This window comes from Chelmon rostratus, chromosome 13, assembly GCF_017976325.1.
Source record: "Chelmon rostratus isolate fCheRos1 chromosome 13, fCheRos1.pri, whole genome shotgun sequence".
Taxonomy (NCBI): Eukaryota; Metazoa; Chordata; class Actinopteri; order Chaetodontiformes; family Chaetodontidae; genus Chelmon; species Chelmon rostratus.
The window spans coordinates 14,024,490-14,045,496 of record NC_055670.1 but is presented as its reverse complement, the minus strand read 5'-3'; the positions used below and the strand labels follow the sequence as shown (position 1 = coordinate 14,045,496).

At 39.8% G+C, this 21,007-nt stretch overlaps 1 protein-coding gene across 9 annotated transcripts in view; it reads right to left on the bottom strand.

The window, feature by feature from the left end:
• The window catches only part of LOC121616064 (bromodomain adjacent to zinc finger domain protein 2B), a 53,117-nt gene extending 36,325 nt beyond the window's left edge, over positions 1-16,792 (bottom strand). For all 9 annotated transcript variants that reach the window (XM_041950676.1, XM_041950679.1, XM_041950677.1 and 6 more), the window contains exons 1-2: positions 16,632-16,792; positions 9,359-9,401 (exon numbers count right to left, since the gene is read on the bottom strand). The gene's annotated coding sequence lies outside the window, so the exon portion shown is untranslated. The remainder of the gene's footprint in view (positions 1-9,358; positions 9,402-16,631) is intronic.
• Between the last annotated feature and the right edge of the window lie 4,215 nt (positions 16,793-21,007).

The window sequence follows — 21,007 nt, the reverse complement described above, 5'->3', positions numbered from 1 at the left end:
TCATCAAATTTTAACCTACAAACTGCGGCAGTTCCAAAAAGAAAAGCAACGAGCCGAAGCATATGACTGTTTGCAGCGCACATATACACAGATGACTGCGTGTGTGTAATGTGGCTGAATGTGTGTCTGTGGTCGTCAAGCATGTTCACTCAGATGTATCATGCAGACTGAGCCGCAAAACAGGACACAGTGAAGCCAATGATGCCACTGTACATATTGGTTTTTTGGTTGTTGTTGTTGTTTTTCAGTTGAATTATATTTGAACTTCAAGGAAACCATTGTTAAGACGTTTTTTTTTTTTTTTTAAGTGAAATCTGACAGCAATTTTCTCAATCGGTTAATCGTTGAACCGCGAGCAAAAGCAGCCTAGCAACTGTGGCTTTGACTCAGTGACATGAAGAAATGCTGAAAGTTTAATTTAGCTTTTTCATGAGTGATTGTCAGTTTCATTTTTCCCCAAATACACAGTAAAATGAAACCAAAAGGCAGTGCCACAGTGAAAACCTGATGGCTTCCCCATGATAAAATCAACTGCTACACTTCCTGTTATAGCAACCTTTAACCACAAACAGAAAAGGAGAAGAATCAAAGAAAAACAATGCATCATGTATCATGTACTATAGTTTATTATGGTAATGGTTTAACTAATTACATGAATAAGAAAATCTGACTTTGATTTTCTTGCATTGTTGCATATTTTGGAATAAATACGAGTGTGAAGTACATTAAGACCCACTTTCACACACGCGTTTCAATCCATAATGCTCTGGAAATTCTGTATGTCACCTTCAAAGCAAAACAGTGTTATCCGCGGAAAGGCTGCACAAGAGCCACAGACTGAACAATTTGGCACACAGTCCCTGTTGACATTCTGCTTGTGTTAGTCATTAAATCAAAGGTTATCAGAGACTGAAGTGTCAAAGGCAAATTTAACAGTTTTACCATCCAGAGTTCTTTGTTCTAGGCACCAGTATGTAACTGTTTCACATTGTAATTTTAGGGAATTAATAGGTAAAGGTTATAAAATTAAATAGGGCATTTCATTATTTTAAATATGCTAATTCTTATGGGATAAAAAGGCAGGACAATGTGCTTTGAGATGAGAAAGAAAGGAAAAAAGTCTTCTTTTAATAGTGCTCAAAAACACCTGAAATTCATTGGAGAGTTAATACGAAGCGCACGGTGCATGCAGCTGTGGCTTCAATGGATGTGGGAGAGTCACTTGGGATACTCATCAGACTATTTTTATTTTGATGAATGTGCGGGGAAAATAACTAATTTCCTGTCTGCCTCTGAGCCATCTTCACAAAAAGAGCTTCTTCTCTGCTGCTAAATGAATATTTCCATTGCCTGCACTACTTCAGATACTGTGCACATCAAGAGGTGCTAACAATGACTACATGGTACCGAACACCACTGACCACTACAAACAACCGTGATAGTGAGGGGACATTTTAATACATGTGAAATATTATTGTACCTCAGGCTACCAGTCATTTCTAAAAACAGAATTCGGAATATACCAGGGAATACAGGATTTTGGTTCAGGACTATTGCTGCTTCAGGTTCTTGACATTCAAATCCAGACTACCCACATTTGGTGATACTGTGCATGCACACAAGGTATGGATCTGAACTGGTGAGGGAGCTGGCTTTAAATCAGTGGCGACAACATGCAAAAGCCTAACATTGCCCAAAGCAAAACCACAAAGAGGTACTGAAGTTGATGTGGGGGCAATGGCACATTCACATAGTTCAATCCAAACAAGGTAGCTGGAGGTAGCAGTGCCATCTTCAAATGTAGCAACTGCAGAGACAGAGCAGTCCTAGTACTAACAAATGGTTGGACCTGGATTTACCAAAACTGCCAAACATACACACACACACACGCACACACACGCACACACACGCACACATACACACACTAGTGTATAACAATACTGCAGACATCATTAGTGTCACTATTAGGATTGATTTGACAGTTCTGTAGTCGAAGACCTAAAAACAAAGAGTGAGATAAATGATAAATAGATTCTTATAGTTATAATGTGGCTGTGTGCGAAAGCAAAACAATAGCAGAAAAAAAACATGAAGCAGATTTATGGCTACTTTGGAGAGTGTTTTTCAGTCTCACTCTGTAGCTCTGCATGCCTTCCCAACATCTACGCATACATCACTGTCACACAACTGTGCATTACCTTGCATGCAAAAAACATGTCTCAGATGAAGCTGCTGTTTCTTTTAATCTGTTATCAGTCTAATTTACTTTATCTTTATTCTTCTTCAGAAAAGCACACACATGAATGTACAAAAAGGGACTTTTAGTTCCTGGGGCTATCTGGTCGAAGCCCAACAGAGTCATCGGGATTGAAAGAGAGATCAAGAAGTGTGTTGGTGGCATATCAAAGATAAGAGAGCTGTTCATAAAAACAAAAAATGTAAAAAAAAGACAGGGAAAAAAGAGAATTCACCCCTGTGGTACGCCACACACTCAAAGACCTGATGAAAGAACAACATGGAGACGCCAAAATTCCTGACAGATAACAGTAAAACCATACATGTGCAGCTCCAGATATACCCACCTACCTTCTAAGCCTAACAACAGGATGCCGTGACCATCTGTGTCACAAAAAGTAGCACAGAATGGGATGCAAATTGTCAAAAACATTATTGTTGTTGCTGCAGTTACAACAGGCTGCAGACACAACAGCTCCATGGATATGTGTTACTTAAACCTCAATCCAAAATCAAGAGATGATCATCATTTTGGTGCCATGCTGTATCTTGCTGAAACGTTTCACCATGTCATTATGACCTGAGGGCAAATCAAAAGGCAGTGTTTATTTGTTATATCTGCCTGTGGCATTTTCTGCTTTCAAATTGTCTATAAAACACTGTCTTCAGGACAGTATGAGATCAGGCTGACATACGCCAAATATTGATATACATACACTTAAGTAGGTAAGCCCAACGAGGAGCAGCAACTGTCCTTGCTAATATTGTCATTGCAGGGCAGCTGTGTGAGGATAGTATGAAACAGAACACCTTGCGCACACACACAGAGCCTTGCTAATGGAAAAATCTTCACACAGTTCCTGTTAGTGAAACTCGACAAGCACTGCCCTCTGAAAGCTGTGCGCAGCCAGGCCTGAAAGAGGGGAGGAAAGGTGCATGCCGTGGCAGCTTAATATCATCCTCCTTAGAGATAGAAAAACAACTAGCACGTATGGGTAGCTCCACATTACAACGCTCGCAGACTTCTGGCAAGAACATTACATTCAATATCAGATTTTGGCATTGCATATACCAAAATGTGACTGAAATTAACATGGTGGTAAGTATTTGAATGGAGAGATTAACACAGATGTAATGCCCAGAGGAAGCAGAAAAAAAAGCTATAGCATATTTGCCATACATATATTTATACAGGTTGCTGCCCAACATTTTTTTTTCCTCCCGCTCTGAAAGAAATACCACTGACCTAATGACAGATTACTACCAGTAGCCCAGAATATTCACATGGATATTTATATATGGTAATTAAACATTAATGCAAAATGGGCAGATTTAATTGTAAGAGATAATATAAATAACACTACTCTGAAAAAAAAAAAACAATATTTGGAATAAATCAAGATCGACATGTCGTAGAAATTAATTCAGCAATTCAATATAATATAATGAATAAACAGAATATGGGGGAAGGAGACAACACTTCACATTTTCTGAAGGATGCCACTCAAATCCAAACATTTCCTCCTGGATATTAGGCTACGTGAATACAATATTCATTTCACTGCAGGAGAACAGTCAATGCATAACAAGGAGATCTGCTAAAGAAATCAACCATCACGCTGAAATGCATACATATTAAACTGGGGTCTCAATGTCATTTGCTTTTTGCATCGTTTATTCTCTTGCTGCATTTTCCACAGGTTCATCCAATATTTTATTCTGACTTAGATTTGTTTACAGCCAAGAATAATTACTGCATATCACAGTTTCATTCTGTGTGCCTGTGTTATCTGTGTAATGAGAAGAGCCATTACCAAATTAATATTATTTGCATAAACATTTTCACCTTAGTAAATTATTTATTTTGAGTGGAGCCATGTTAATGAAAACCACTTGCAAAACTGAAGCCATGTGATATATCGATACTCCTGAGGAAAATCTTCCATTAACAATGTTGTTTAGAACTCAAATCAATTACAATTATTCTGTAGCAAACATTAAATAAATGAAGCTAAACAGCTGCCATGAACTGGTTTCCTTGTTCACAAACTACTATTTGCTTCCTCATTATGCACTAACAACAAATATCACTTTCATGATTACACATGCAATCTTTTTCTAAAAAATTGACATTTAAATCCTTTTCCACTAGCTTAGTAAACAATGGAAGTGAGATAATTGATCATGTGCTGGGGGGATCCCTGTGAGCGGCAGAAGGTCACCGCCCGCCAGCAAAGCTGATATGGAAAATGGCGTTGATGCTCCCGAGCTGCCATTTTTCTTCCCTGACAAAGACTCCATCTGCCACCAAGCCATTTGCAGCCTCCGAGTCAGAATATCAATGATTTCCAACCATTCTACAACACAGCGTTCACCTTGGTGTCACCTCTACGCCCGTCTGAGCGCTGACACCACAGATCCTCTCTGCGAAGATCCTGTAGACTGCCAACAAAACTCTCATCCAGCTAAGTGGCATTTATGCTGCTCAAGAATGACAGGCATTTTATTAGCATTGATAATACCTGAGTGTTTTGAGATTAAACAGCTACAAGCTTTCAGAAATTGTGGTTTACTCTAAAAAAAAGAATAAATCCATGATATCAGTGGCAAAATCATGTCTGCAAAAAAGATCCTTTGGAAGCTTTTTTCCAAAATACACTGCAGGATCTTTATTTTGTGATGCACAATGTTGCTGTGAAATGATGAAAAGTCCCTGTTGTCCAATGAACGCTTAATGCCAACAGTAAAGAAGGAACAGCAGGCAGCTGGCCTTGACCACCCAAGAAAATTCAGTTTTCCTCAATGCCATCTGCACATATCAGAGACGCTTTTGCAGGCCTACAGTCTGCCAACAAGCTCCCCAGTAGACCATGTAAGTGTTGTACCAAAACCCAGGCCCGCCTGACCTCTCACCCCAGGAGAGAAGCAGATATAATTAATTCCACTTTATTGACAACAAACTAGCCTCTGTGACTGCAGCTGCCTGTAACTCATACCACTCTCTGCTATACTGCCTTCCTCCCAGTGGTCTTATCCCTGTTGAGCACACACAAGTTGATCCACATAAATCCATACCTCTGTGTTCCAATGTTAAATATTATATTACTTCCTTCAACCTAGCAGGCTAAAGATCAACAAAGAAAACCAAACCAGTATATAAGGAAAACAGTGAGTATGCTTGAGCAGCAGTCGGCACACAGTTTAAGTCACGCAAACATGCGTCCACTAATGGGTTGGTCTGCTATACATACCAGGAAGTACAATACAGAACAGCAGATCAGTGCTTCTCCAAGTGGAGAGACTACATAAATGATTTAATTAGACATTTGGGGCGGCTGTGGCTCAGGAGGTAGAGCAGGTCGTCCTTGTCGGAGGGTCGGTTGTACGATCCCCAGTTCCTTCAGACAGCATGCTGAAGTGTCTGTGGGCAAGATACTGAACCCCAAATTGCTCCCGATGGTAGTGTAAAGTGTGTGTCAATGGGTGAATATGTCACGTGTTGTAAAGTGCTTCAAGCGGCCAGAACACTAGAAAAGAGCTATATAAATGCAGTCCGGGTGTGCCAGCAATTTGCTTGAAGAAAGGGGGATGGAAATATATCAGCTGTTTTACTGGAATTTTAATTCCTGACCAATTTGTTGCTGCATTTTAAAGGTTTATACTTGAATTGTTATACCTGTTAGTTTTGCAGATTTTCTACCAAGTTGCTGGTGCATTATGGTGCACAGTGCATATTATTTTAACAAGTCAGTAAATTTATATCCATGTAGTTAAGTCTCTTAAACACATTAAGGCATACAGTTTATTAATTAAACAATGGTATCAGACGGATACTCGTATCGGCAGATATCCAGAGTCAGGTATCATAATTGGACTGAAGAAAAGCTGAAAAAGCTGATCAGTGCACCCTAAATTCAGATTGGTGCCATTCTTTAAATCACAGGATGAATACTAACTTAAAAAACATGATATTTCTACAGCTGACCCGCTGCGTGCTGTATTTCAAAAGGACTGACAGAACGTTCTGAGATAGCCTAATGACTAGATAAGGTTAACATGGAATCAACATCTCTGGATCCACACACCTTCCCCTCTCGAGAAGCAGAGATGTCTGCAATAGATCTGGTTTTTGCACTCTTTTTTTATTTGTGTTAGGGGAAATTTGCAGAGTTTTAAGTTCTCATTGTATCTTTGTGCTATTTTATACAAGCAGGTGTAGAACCAACGACAGTGTGCTGCCTCAGTCATAAACTGAGGACTTGTCATGTGGTTTGATTGATTGAGATGAGGCTATCTTAACGTTTAATGCAAAGACCATTAATCTCATAAGACAACATCACATAACCAGTAGCTCTGGATTAGTACCATACAGAAACGCATTATGCACATTGCTGCTATTCTTAGAAGCTAAACACTGCACCTGAGATAGTCAATGCAGAATTCATACAACTAATGCATCTCATCATTACATCATTCACATGAGTCTTTGCTTTAAAATTGAGTTCTTTCATCAATTCGCTGTTCCTTCCTGTATGTATGCTAGTCCCCCTCCGGGCAGGAAAACCAGCAGAAAGAAGAGTAGGATGTGATATATATACGATCACATCATATTACTACAGTCTACTCTGTAAGGCTACACTATTAACTGAAGCACATCAATATTTAAAAGAGGGGGGGAAAACTGCCATAACTCAACCACTCCAATACAAGACAGAACACACAAAATGATGCACATAAAACATATCACTCACAGGTCCACAAAGCTTCACTCCCTCTCATTTAAGACTGGAAACTTATGATACGAGTATTTATGCCACTCCTTTTGAAATGACACTGAATGAGAATTTTATTATATAACTGAATAACATTGACAATTCATTTAAAATGGCATTGTAGTACGCCTACATGTTTATTGGATTTAAGAATTTATCTGACATTAAATAGCGTAAAGGAACATGGTCCTGCTTCACTTTGCCTCCCTTAACAATTCCTGAGAAAACAAGCATGTCTGCCTTGTCGCTTTGTGTGCTGTGCATCTCCATAGTGTTGAAGAGGTACGGAGATGAATGGCAGCACTGCCTGGCCTTTACTATAATGCAGCTGCAGGCACATGGTGATGCTGATTTAAATTTCCTTTTGCTTTATTAGTCTAGGTCTCTTTGTATATGTGTTTTCTGCCTCTTTTTGACTGTATCGCTGCTAAAACACTGCTGGGAACGGTTAGACTAACAAGACAAATCAGTTGTTTGTCATCATATCGCCTCTCAAACTCACATATTGCCTCTTAATCCTTTTCTATATTACTCTTTCCACCAATGCTCTCTTAGTTTCCTTTTCTTCTAGTCTTCCGTTACTCTTTCTCCTTTAGCAGAGGGGAAAGAGCTCTGCACTGCAAAAGGTGTTGATCAACTACAGCAGGTAAAGCAGGGCTGGCAAGCAGATGCGCTGACTGGTCACAGCTCAACAGTAACACATTTGTCCAGTTTGTGGGGGAAACACACTTCGACATTTTACCCGTAAAGACGTAAACTGATCAAAGTTGATCAATTACAGCAGGTAAAGCAGGGCTGATAAGCAGGAACGTGCAGCTTGAACAAGGAGTCAGAGATCACTACACAGATGCACACAGACTTCACAGTCTCTCAGCTTTTTAACACCACAGCTCACTATATCCTCATAAACAAAGGGCCGTTTTCAGCATATTCATTCATGAAAGATGTGTTTAATGACTCAGGCCTGTATCAGGACTGTGAAATTACCTTACAACAACCATTGTGTCAGCTTCTGGCAACCAAAAGCAAAAGCTGGCAGCTGTTTCGGAAACTTACTGTTGGGCCCTGTAGGTAAAACTGAAGGTTACTCATAACTGCTGTAATAAATCCTCAAGGGCTTCAACTACACACACAGATGAAAGCGAGAGTGCTCAGGTTTAGAGACGATGGGAGTCCTGTGGCGAGGCTCATTTTGCCATCGCCATGTCGACTGGGCTCGTCTACAGCGCTACAGATGACCTGTCTCTTTCCAGGGTCAGTCACATAAACAGTGGGAGACTTTTTCTCTAGATCGGGAGGTGGCCATGTCCATGTCATAACCTTTATGAAGCAACGAATGCTGAAATTACGCCATGAAATTTAAGTGAGCAGTTCCACTCACCTTCACGATTTTACTTAATGTTGTGAGTCAGAGCAGACACAACAAAGAAGCAACAGCACTGATAACTGAACTACATCTGATTAACCCACAATTCAATATTACAATTAAGAAGGACATAATAATCTCTATTTCTTTTTCAAAATCAATTTAATTTAATTAAAATCGTCTGCCTTGAAAGTGTGTTGATCTCGTGTGACAACCAAGTGTAAGTGTGCTCATATATTGACTGCTTGGAAAAAGTGTTTCATTAGAAATACCTCTGATCACACCTACTCCACAGTGGAGCACGTACAACAAAGAAAACTTGACTGCACTTGCGAGACTGCATATGAATTCGTTGGTAATTTGGTAGCGTGCATTGCAGTCAGAGAAAAACCACATGTCACACTTTCTGATAGAGTAGGGCGCAGGCTGAAGGGAAATGAATTTGATACACCGACCGACTCTGTCTTGGGGCAACAATTCAGTCTTTAATAGCAGCTAGGAAACATCTGTATATACGGAGTAGCCTAAATTAAAATTTAAAACAAAGCCAAACAATGGCTCCAACCCTACCAATTACCCTTGTTTGGCTCACAGTAATTTATCTTAACATACCCCATAGTCAAAAAAGTTTTCCTTTCTCCCCAAAGAGATTTAAATATGTTCTGAAGCCTTGACACTCTAATTCTAAGAAAGACAGGAATTAATTAGATTAACACACAAAATGAGAGCAAAGTGTAATGCAGCACAAACTAATTTCATAAAGGAGGACTTTGTTAAATCTCGACCTAATTGGAAAATTTTAATCCTATACCTAAATAATACTTCAAAATGAGGTGCTCCGCTTAGTGCTGCATTTCCATTCATCAGTTACTTTTTCCAATTTAACAAAGCAAACTGGTTTTTCCTATATGAAATCAAAAGAGACACTTCAAAGAGCATAATGGCAGAGATGGACAATGGGTGGCTGATGTAACCAAACACTTACTGCATGACACTGTCCTCAGATCTGTGACATCACTGCCGTGCACCTGAAAGACGAGACAACAACAGTCAGATATATTGCTGGATTTTATCGATTTACTCATTCAGCATCGTTCCCATCTGAAAGCTCTGTGAAAATGAAATAAAAATGGTAATATGGACCCAGGGGCAGATGAGTTACCCGTTCTAAACATCAGCAGAAAATCAAAGTCCTGCACCAAGATACGACACAGGGCAATGGGACATGACAAAAACACTTGCAAGAAATTGGATTATGGTCTACTCTATGACAAGAGTGGCTATATGGGAACATTTTGATTTTATAGAAATCCAATGACTGTAGGAAACTATGAAATAAATGTTTTATGTTGAGTAGAAACTGAATCAGTTTGTTCTGAAAAACACCCAAATAGAAAACATTCAAGTTTTGTCGCACTGAAATTTCTGCTTTAAAAATTGCATAATAAAGCAATGTTTATCCTTAATGTGCATCCTCTGATAAAGCCGCTCCCACAGTCAAGTCATTTTATACCATAACACACACACACACACATTAGGCACTATGAGCATTTCTGACCAACCACCACATGTACAGTATACTATTTATGTATTACATCTGGGTTCATTTTGATTGGCATGTTAAAGAAATGGAGCTTAAACAAGGTCCAATCTTTGAATTAATCCTGAATCACTCAAATTCTCTCAAGTCTTCATAAATCACCTAAAATCACTGAGTCTAAGGTGTCTCTACAATCAGAGGAGTGTTGAAGCCATGGTCCTGTATAGCAACTCTGAACTAAATCAAGCCAAACCAATGAAAATAATGAGCTGACTGGTTCTTAACTTCTATATTAGCACTTCATATGAACATGAATGATCATGACCATGAACACGATACGATAGAGAAGGTGCTATTGATCTTACTGTAAAACCATCCAGTTTTTCCCTTCACATTCTCTGCAACCTAAATAAGAGTATCTGAGGAGTGAGATTCCATCTGAATTAAAGGTTTTATTCACAAATCAATAAAAGAAAACAAAACTTTATTTTTTCTTTTCTCCACAATCTACTGTTGAAATTGGGCTTTTTATGTCTGCGATTAGCTTACGTAAATCAAAGAACAAACCTAATGCTAGAAAACAAATAGAAAAGATACTTATTTACAGGCTGAGCCATCCGTTGAGCTTTTTTTTTTTTTTTTTTTTGGAAAGGTGCATGTTTATAGGAAATAAAATCCAACCATATAACAGAAAATAGAGAAAATTCAAGAAAATTCAAGTCCTATACTAATGACAAATAACATTATTGGTTAACAGACCACAACCAAAAGAATACCCCTTGCCTCACCCTCCATTCCCAAGCATTCAGGGGAACCTATATGACAGGGCGCTCTCTTGAGTCAGTGTTTGTTTGTTTGTTCTGGGCTACTGTACAAACATGGCAGTACAATATGGGGGACTCTGAGAAAGCTCATTCTAAGGTGACAAGCCATTCTTATTTTCACGTGATTATACACATATGAAAAGTATGTACATTATATTCCATTTCTGACATAGCATAAATCCCTCTAAATCTTACACACTGTTCCTTTAATACAATAAATCTGACATATCTGATCTGATTGTTTATAGCATCTATGTGTATTAAGGACTGTTAACCAAGCCTAACAGGCACAGGTATTTGGTTATGACTTTAGAGAACACAGTATCTAATTTGGACATCACAATTTTACTTTACTGACCCAGTCACACATCTTCAAAACTGAGCTGGCTCATGATCAAAACGACATGTGCAGTGGTTTTCATATACAGCTCACTTCATGTCGCAATGACCCACTATATCAATATTGACTCTTTTAAAATATCTTGACACGGCGGGAAGACAGTTCAAAGGCAAAAAGGCTCTTTCATTGGACATAGAATTGCTGTTACCCTGCCTCTCCATACTGTCTAAATCAGCACTAAATATGACCAGCAAACAGTGGATCTCTCATAACTCACACTTATGGCCTCCAGGCTCTCACATCAATAGCAACAACACTTGTTGTGCGTCATCTACAAGCAGGTCTCCTTACAGTTCCATCTGTGTCATTTTGTAGTGTGAATACCAGTGGTAAAGAGGCTACTGTCTTCTACACTTGCATGTTTGATTCAATATTGCGAGTAAAAAGTTCATTCTCTAGGTTCAAATAACTGGTTGTTTTTGTTCTACTACAAGGCTGAGCCTCTTCGGGACACTCATCTAGCTCCATGCCATCACTTTAAGTACAGATAATGGCATTGGCCTTCCTACTTAGAAAACTGTTTACTAAGTCATGTGTGAAAAATAACAGGTAACCTGGGTACCAAAAACAGGATCCTTCCTCATAGTCTCCTTGACAGTCCTTGTGTTAAATGACTTGAGGCTTTCAGCTCACTAGTGAGGTCAGGGTGAACATCATGTTTGTTACAACCGGGCCTGTGGCATCTTAATATCATCTCTTCAGTCGTTAACCTCACCCTCTCAGCTCTGACAAACCAACACTGTCAGCTACAAATTCTGTTAATATGAAGCTTTTTAGATAAGTGACATTAAATTCAATGGCAGGTAGTGCTACGAAAAGGAAAGGTGTGTTGGCAGATGGGTGCCGAAGCACATGCCTTCCACAGCAGTGTCCTACTGTAGGTTTGTCCCGACTACTACTATTAGTCAGTGTTGACATTTTCACTGTTTATTATGGCCAAGTTTCCCTAAGCGTTCACCATTGTTTTATTTGCTTTGCTGTACTACACCTTTGTTGCCATTAGGATTGAACAAATTCATCGAAACATCATAAAAACTGCAATTTTTTAAAGGTAAAAGGTTAAATGTGTCACAACATACCATTATAAATAAAGCTTTGTGGTGCTACAGAGATCCCCCAGACTACAAAACATTATCACTTATAGATTTTTTTAAACCGCGATGCAAAAATTAGAAATGGTAATAGAAATATGTGTCAAAATGATCGCAATGTGATTTCTTTTGCATATCATTTAGCCATAGTTAACAGGCACAAGTGCTTGACAGAGGCTAAATGAAAACATGGGCAGCAACTTTTTTGTCAGAATAGGTCCAATATTAACAACGTTTCAGATATGTTGAAGAAAGTCATGAGTATGAGACAGAGTTGCAGTACTCTCATGCAGGTCCACTGCCTGTGCAGTGTCTGATCATGGTGAGAAAAGAACTTAATTCAGTTTCACTGAGCCTTAGATTTTGGCCTTTGCTGATCCAAACATTTTTAGGGATGAATTTCTTTTCTCCAATCTCTTATCAGGCCAGACATTGCTACATAAAAATGCAATATTCAAAAATGCGACTGCAGCAGCATGTATAGCACAGCTAAAGTGGGAAGTGTTGTGGCAGCAGTGACCAGATTTTAAATGATGACGATCAATAAAAAAGGGGGCTGCTCAGGCACAGTCTTCGTGTGAGAGAGGAATGGTCTAGAACAGAAACTGGACAAAAGGTTTGTGTTAGTCCTGTGTGACTACCTGACTTGGAATTATGAAGAGGATGGAGTCAATTCATTCATTCTCAGCTGGCCTGCATTTCCTGCAGCAAAGGAGGCAAATAAATACTAAACAGCCAAACAAACAGAGCAGACCACTAGCATTTTAAACATCTTCCCCATTAACACAGCGGGGAGACTTCAATCTCAGAGGCATCATTGGTTCAAATAAAGCACTGCGACAAGCATCTCCAGGCGGAGAGAAAATAGACCAGAAAGATGAGTGAAAAAGAGTAATCTCCCTGACATATTCCTAATAATCCACCTCCCTCGTGCCTTTCACCCCCCAAGCTCACCCAATCATAAAGTGTCAACACTGACCTACAAAAAGGGACTCCCGTCAAGCCTTACATGTTTAAAAACATCAATCACAACAGACAAAGAGGGTACATTGAATTATACAGTATTAACCTTCAGGGCTTGCATAAAGACCATAGATTTATTTATGCTTGCGTGTTAAGAGCCTCCGCACTGTTCCTTACAGCAAGCTGGCTGCCAAATTGATGAACCTGCTCAGCCCTCAGCAGGAGACCAGCACCTTTGATTAATGAGTGCAAACTTGTGGAAAGGGTAAGAGTAGAAGAGACAGGGTGAAAATGGGTGAAAACACAATTATTAGCAGTTCTGCTTTTTCTTTCAAAAGGCAAGGGGGAAAAAAGGGCACTTTCAAAAGAGCCAACAGAACATAAAAAGGGGACCTTCTCATGTTCTGCAAGGCCACGGGCAACTGAGAGGGGCCACGGAAATGTTTAATATGATCCCCACTTGAAATGGTGAGCACTGTGACCAATTGAGCAAATCTGGTTACATTTAAGACAACTGCTTAAAGCTAGGAAGAGTGACATATTAGACACCTGAATCTACACCACTGCGTGTCTTGAGCTGGTGCACAAAAAATCTAATAATGCTAATATACTATGTGGTGTGCTGCTAATGGAATTTAAGGTATATATGTTTCTAGTACACTTTAATTGAAACTTGGATCTTTAAAGTTAAATAGTTTGTAATCACGGGAACAAATCTCTGAAGTGAGTTAAAAATATGTTTTAATTTGTCTGCTGGGACTGCTAACATTTAAAAGTAAGTAATTTTGCAACTGTGAGCTACATTTGCCTTTGGAGCCTGGAAGAACAATACCCTGCAATATTTTTAGCATTCAAATGCCAAGTTGCTGACTTGCTTCTTTTGATTTCTCAATGTTAAAGTATTAACATATTAGAATCCTTGCGCACATCACTTCAACATTGTTCTCTCTGTAGAGGTTTTCAAGGACATGTGCGCTGAATAAATATGAGGCAAATTTAGTGACCTTCTACCTGTGTTTTGATTCATTGGCAGTTACTGGATGCATGCATAACACATCAAGGCTGTGATCTGATTTATTTTGCTGCCTTGGCTACTGAAGCCATTTAAATGATGGACTTTACCAGGAATCATGTTTACTGCCATTTCACTTAAGACTGTGTGTGCAAAGGGCGCACACTAGTTAGTTACTATCGGTTATATATTTATAAGGACAAATCAGCTCTATGGTGCGGCAGACAAAACATGCCTGCCAAAACAAACTAAATGATGCAGGCTAAATTTACACCATCAAACTGAACTCTGTACACTGTATGAGCAAAACACTCCTGTATAAAAAGGGCGGTTGATGCTGTCATGACACAATTTGATAATAAATAGAATAAATTAATGAGGGCTGAATTCCATTTAGCTGCTTCATTTTCAGGGTCCCGGTATTGCGCGTGCTGGCTCACTGTGATGCTGTTACGGCTTACTGAGACATGGCCTCCAGATGCTGAACCTCACTTAGGATAATTCCTAACTCACTAATTCCTAAAATGACCTGGAACTAACTAAGTGGCAGCCATGATAAGAGCTGGTCAAATTCTCTAAGATGTTAAGGAAAGGTGCTTTGATGCTTCCTTTCTTATCTCCTTTAGCATAGGACACACTGGACCAGCAGCAACATGTAAAGCAACCACGGCAGACCCATGTCTAACATTCATTGTTGCATAATTACATAGCCTAGTGCACATGCCAGTCGGACTCTCTTAGTACCATGGTTGTCTTTTTCCTCATGGATTCCCCTTCACAACTCATGACGTTTCCCACCGAGGTCTAAGTAAATCATTCATAAAAAAAAAAAAAAAACATAGGACGCAATTTTTTGGCTATTCAACCGCAACCTTGGATGACGACAAACCCGCTGTAAATGTTATTAGAAACACCTGTGCTTTTCCTTCTATATGACAAGTCAAGATGTCTTACTTGCTGCAAGATTGGTCTTAACTCATTTCAGCCGCATCAGGTCAGCAAACTTCTAGATTGAGCTTTTGTGGCAGTCAGTGTTCAGTGTTCAGAATTGACAGAGAGAGATGGTGCATGTGTCATTCATAACATTTAGAGTAAGTCAAGTAGACTCCAAACCAAAGCGCACATGGAAGAAATCAGGGCAATGTTGAAATGCTCTGATTTCTGCATAGGAAGTAAGGCCTAGTCTGTGCTTGTGGCACACAGATTATGACGGGTGTTAAAATTTCAAGGGCTTTAAGCCAAGTGCGTGACATGTCATCACAGGAAGATAAAAGTGCTTGGATTGCAGTTTCATAACGTATCCAATCCGTTTTGATAACTGTCCAGCATAAACTCCATAAAACGCCACAACCTATTACACTGGTGTGATTAAAATACTGCTTAACAGGAATCAAGGTTGTGTCATTCAGATCTTTTCTCGTCTAAAGTTTCCTAACTTTATTGCAAGCACACGCCGTTTAAAACGGACTGTGCTAATTTAAACACCCCAAGATGGCGAATGCCTTGTTGTTAATATGAAAGCAGAAAAATGGAGGGTATTGTCATAATCTCAAAGGGTAAATTTCAGCCCAGACCGCAGCTGCAGCATTAGCTGCGCTCTCCTTTAAGAGGAAGCCACAAAAAGAGAAGACAGAGGGGGGAGAGCAGCGGGCAGTCCCCCCGCCTTAACACTGATAACATCATGTAATGTTCGGGAAGACGAAGAAGATAAAACACTGCGCCCAAATGTATTATATCCAGTTGTTTGCTAATGTCATGACATGTTATCACACGAAGCTTAAAACCACAACAAGCATTACACAGCCAGGCGGACACTTCGTTTCACATGATACACTCGTACAAGACGCGTGCTGGGAGCTAAAAACAACTAATATCCCTACAAAGCGAAGAACTTGTGTGCATGTGTTCGTCATCCGTCCATTAACGTTTCTGGACAAACGGTGAATCCGCAGAGTGGACCAGCTGGCAACAAAGACAAGATCCACGCTGCGAGGTAATGACAAGACTGAGCAGCGCTGCCTGCCTGCCTGCCTGAGCCAAGTACCGGTGACATGTTAACGGTAGTTGCTCAACTCTTGTGTCAGAATACTCTTCTTGCGACCAAGTTACAGTTTTAACACGACAACAGTCACATTCTGAGCAAAGTTTAGTTCGACGACATCCGAAAACGCCGTATCTACTTTGACATTAACTTTTTTTTTCCTCCTTAAATCGCCGTGTTGAACTCATGGAGTGGATAACGCTTCAGTGAGGCAAGTGTAGGGAAAAAAGGATGCTACCGGTTTAGCAAAAGAACGTTAGCTTAGCCGTTAGCCCGAGCGACAGAAATTCGTTTAACAGCGCGTTTGCTTACTGAACGTACGTTACTGAGTGATAGCCGGCGAGCTAAGGTTGCAAACTCCCGACGGCAAAACACAAATACACTCACCTTATCGTCGAAAATCGGCGTATTCCTTTAAAATAAAGCGAATTTAATTAATTCATTTACTTCCCAGCTTTTTTTTGTGCTGTTTGCGGGATGTTTAAAGAGACGAGTGGAGAAGTGGTCAGTAATTGAGTCCGGGTTGGGAGTGTGACTGGATGTGTTGGTCTCTAATCGCAGATTGAAGAGACTCTCGCCTCCGTTTCCACTCCAAGCAACTCAAGAGAAGTGACGTCAGCTCAAGGCTTCTGCCATGCAAACTTTTGCCCCCCCTCCAGAAAAAAAAAAAAACAAACCGACTGTCAGCCTCATCAACCATCATATCTGCAAACGAAGGTGCAGCCGATGGCCTCTAAATGCAGAATAAGCACCAGATTTAAAAAGTGATATCATAAATTAAATATAGATCTGTTATTTATCACTACATCAACAAACAGGTGCATAAGTTTCAAGAGGTTTGAGTTTCCACCACATCCTTGGTGTGACAGTGAAAACACAGTCCTGCATCCTATATTCACCTTCTCCAGATCTTATACACTATTAGAGGGTTGATTTATAATCTTTGGAATTGATTGATGCTGTTTTTATAAATTCAAAGTAAGGACACAATAAGGTTGGAAGGCTTTTTGAATTTTGGTGGCAGATTATACTGCACACAGCCACATACTTTGTTTTGTAATTGATAGCTCAAATGTGGCAGGAAAAATAGCTTTGGCAGACAGTGACAGACAGCATAGTTCAATATCTAAAAGTAAGTTTGATGATTTGATGCCGCTTTGCTTTGGCTGGTACAACAGATCAGTCTTATTGTCCTGCAAGCAAAATGTGGAAAAAGGAGACCCAGCAAAACAGACTCATCCGGCAACAAACACAATTAAAGATCGAACGTTAGAAAAGGCAACATTCAATAGCGGTAAGAATGAAAAGTGACAGCAGTTAGTAAACCGAATTAAAACAGGGAAACCTATAGATAAGAGTTCAAATTAGGACAACAATGCTGGTGAATATAGAGGGAGCAAATTAATTTAATTCTGCATAGTTTAAACACAAATGTGTGGATCTGTTGCACCTGCCCCTGAGGTGTTCATGCATCTGTGTTAAAGGGAGCAGTCTGAATGTGTGGACTGCTCAGCTCACACAAGAACCAGATGAGGCTAAAATGCGATAGAGAAATTATTAACTGACCATCAACGCTTTGGTGACGGTTGAATTTGAATGGGCAATGCACAATGACTACCTGCCTTTTTTCCCCCCCTGTGCTCATTAAGCGGGCATGCAGTCTGCAACAGAAAACAGGCTGCATTTCATCGTGAAACTCAAACAACAAACACTGGCAGCACAGTGACATTAAAGCTATATGTGGGAATGTATCAATGGTGTGAACTGATGTTGTGTTTAAATACCACAACTGCACCGTGTTGTCTTTTGATAGAAGATGATGTGTTAGTGATCAGGGGATGGCGTGGATTTCAACTCACGGCCCCTTTTTTGTGTGTACAGCACACTGTACATGAAGTTGAGCTAATTGGAGACAGTAATTAAGACACAAAGGCACATAGAGAGAGAAAATATAAATCCTTGATCAGCATTTGTAATTTAAAACAGGTTTATTTGCTTGTTCACCATCCCTTGTGCTCATTGATTTTTCTCCCCCCGTCTCTTAACTCTGCTGTCATTTTAGATGCTGCAGTCACATGACTGGACTGAGCGTAACACACACCTGGCTGGATGAACACACATGGTGAGAGAAAAGGGGGGAAAAAAATCTGATAAATTTGTCAGCCGAGCCACAGGATACCTGGGTTTTTAATTGTATTGGACAATCTTCATTAGATAGATTGAACACTGGTAGAGATCGAGGCAGCGTCTCTTTCAAAAGCCTTTTTTCCGGACGTGGTTTTTCACATTGCACAATCAAAATGTCAGCCTATACCTTGGTCATTTGTAACATAATAAGTCGCAGTCGATGGCTGCAGTGCAGCAGCGTGCTGGGGGAAGGGCAAACAGTCTGTCCCCTTTAAAGGGATTTTTAAAGAGTCTTGATTAGAAAGTATAATGAGATACCAAAGACACAGCAAAGATGATCTCTCCAGAGACTGATGGAAAACAAATTAAGATGGTGCTTTTGTTTTTAATTATTATTTTTCTATCAGTCCACAGCGAGCTCAATATACCCCTAAGGCACAGGAGTTGGACTCACTGTCATTGATTTAGTTTTTTTCTTTCCTGACATAATTTAAGTAATAGAGATTTTAATCATGTCGGCACACAATGCTCTGATCCCTTCAGCACCAAAGCCTCCCAGCACTGCACGTGCATTTGATTTAGAAAATGGCACAGCGTCTGAGCTAAAAACTGCGTACGTTCATCACACTTTGCATCTGTGTGCGTGTGTGCTGTCAGTCCTGAAAATCTGCCGCACCATGTGAGCGGTCAGATAGGAAAATGTAAGCCTGTACTCAGAGTCGCACTGTGTCTTCTTACGCAGCAGTTACAGTAGCTTTTTTTTGCCTTGCATTGAAAGGGAAGGCCAATGGTGGACAGTAACTCAGTACATTTACTCAGTACTGTACATACATACTACTGTACTTGTACTTTAAGCTATTGGCAGAGCTGTTAACAGCTCCGCCAAATAATGATTTTTCCCTCTAAATGTCTTACATGGTCTCATAAATGTCCCAATATCTCACCAAAAATCACAGATTAGAGGAAAAAGTTCAAAAATTTGGAGCAGATTTGTGTATAAGACGTTTGTCCCATTCATCATCTCCTGACCCCTCAGGTGTATCTGGTGGCCCTGTATATAAAAATGTATATAATGTAGCTCCAACTGGCTCCAACTGCAGCAGCTACAACAGTATCGTGCTGCTTACACACTGATGCTTCAGTATTAATAATTTAATGATGTCATATGTAATGATATAACAGTCAAAGGGACCAAACCAGCACTTTTACTTTAATACTTTAAATACATACATTACATACATTGCTGCTAATACCTATGTATTTTTCCTGAAATGGAATTTTTCATGCAGGATTTTTGCTTGTGATGGAGTATTTTTACATTGCTGTATTGGCACTTTTACTTAAGTAAGGTATTTGAACACTTCTTCTATCACTGGGGATGGGAATAAATAACCTAATGCAAATATTTTTAAAATATATTTCATTCTGTATATTAAAATTACGACAAAGAAAACAAAGTCAAGTTTAAGCATGGTTGTAAAGAGCGTAGTATGAAATGCCTTGACATGAGATAGAGTATACTGCTGTTTATCCCGAATGGCCGGTCAGAGAGCAGTCATCTAAATAGTGGCCTTTGTTTTCCTCTGTTAATTGGAGCATGTTCCAGGATGGTGAAACACGAGACTTCCAGGACATGAGAAACAGATGCTCTACACTCCCATGTGCAGACACCTTCCCCGGAAAAGACAGGAACATGAATAGAGGTGGACAGAAATGACAGATATCTAGCAGGAGGAAAAAAAAGAAGAAGAGGGGATTGCGGTGCAACCAGAAAGGCAGGAACAGAGCTGACCTGTTCTTACACACAGGCCAGAGTCTGGCTGTTTTTCTACGTATTTACACGTCACAGTTTAGTTGTATTTTTGTTGTTGTTTTTTTTTGCTCACTCTCAGGCTTGATGAACTTATGTCTTGTGATCCGGCGTGGCTCACATTTTCATTCCATCTGTCACGCCACTGTATGCCATATCTTATTCATGCATACCAGTGTCCATCTGATTAGTCATTCTGGGTCAGTGTAGAGCTCTCCCTGCTCCAAGCAGTGGTGTGGCAGATGTGTGGATGAGGTTCATTTGCAATTATTTGAGCGAAATTAGGCCATTACAGCCATTGTGACGAGACAACAGCCCCTCTGTGCTAATAAAAGACAGACATCCTCAGTTTAACAGAAAAGGCCATTTTAGGGACATTAACAGAATAAATCACTTAAGTTGCAATGTGTTTGCAAAAAAAAACTTCAAAAGGTCCATCATTGATTAAATTCAATAATTTCCCCAAAAAATCAAATGAGGCTTTTTAGTATATTAGTGCTCTAATTAATTATGACAGCTATAATTATCATAATTATGCCTGTGCAGGAAAACAAATTGAAGAAAACCTTTCTGTCGCATGTCAGTGCATGTTTTTCTCTGTTGTAGCTGCTGAACACTTTTCTGCGACATTACAACAAACCACAAATGCGTGTAGATTCAGCAGACGCGATAATCAGACTGAACTGCCATTTTGTTTTCACATCGTTATTCATTCTTAATTAACTCCAGGGGAAAAAAAGGGAGGAAGAAATCTGAGATGAGGGCAGCAGTTCGGAGAGCTGGAACCGGACTGGAACGTGAACACTGAAGAAAGGAGTGTTTTACA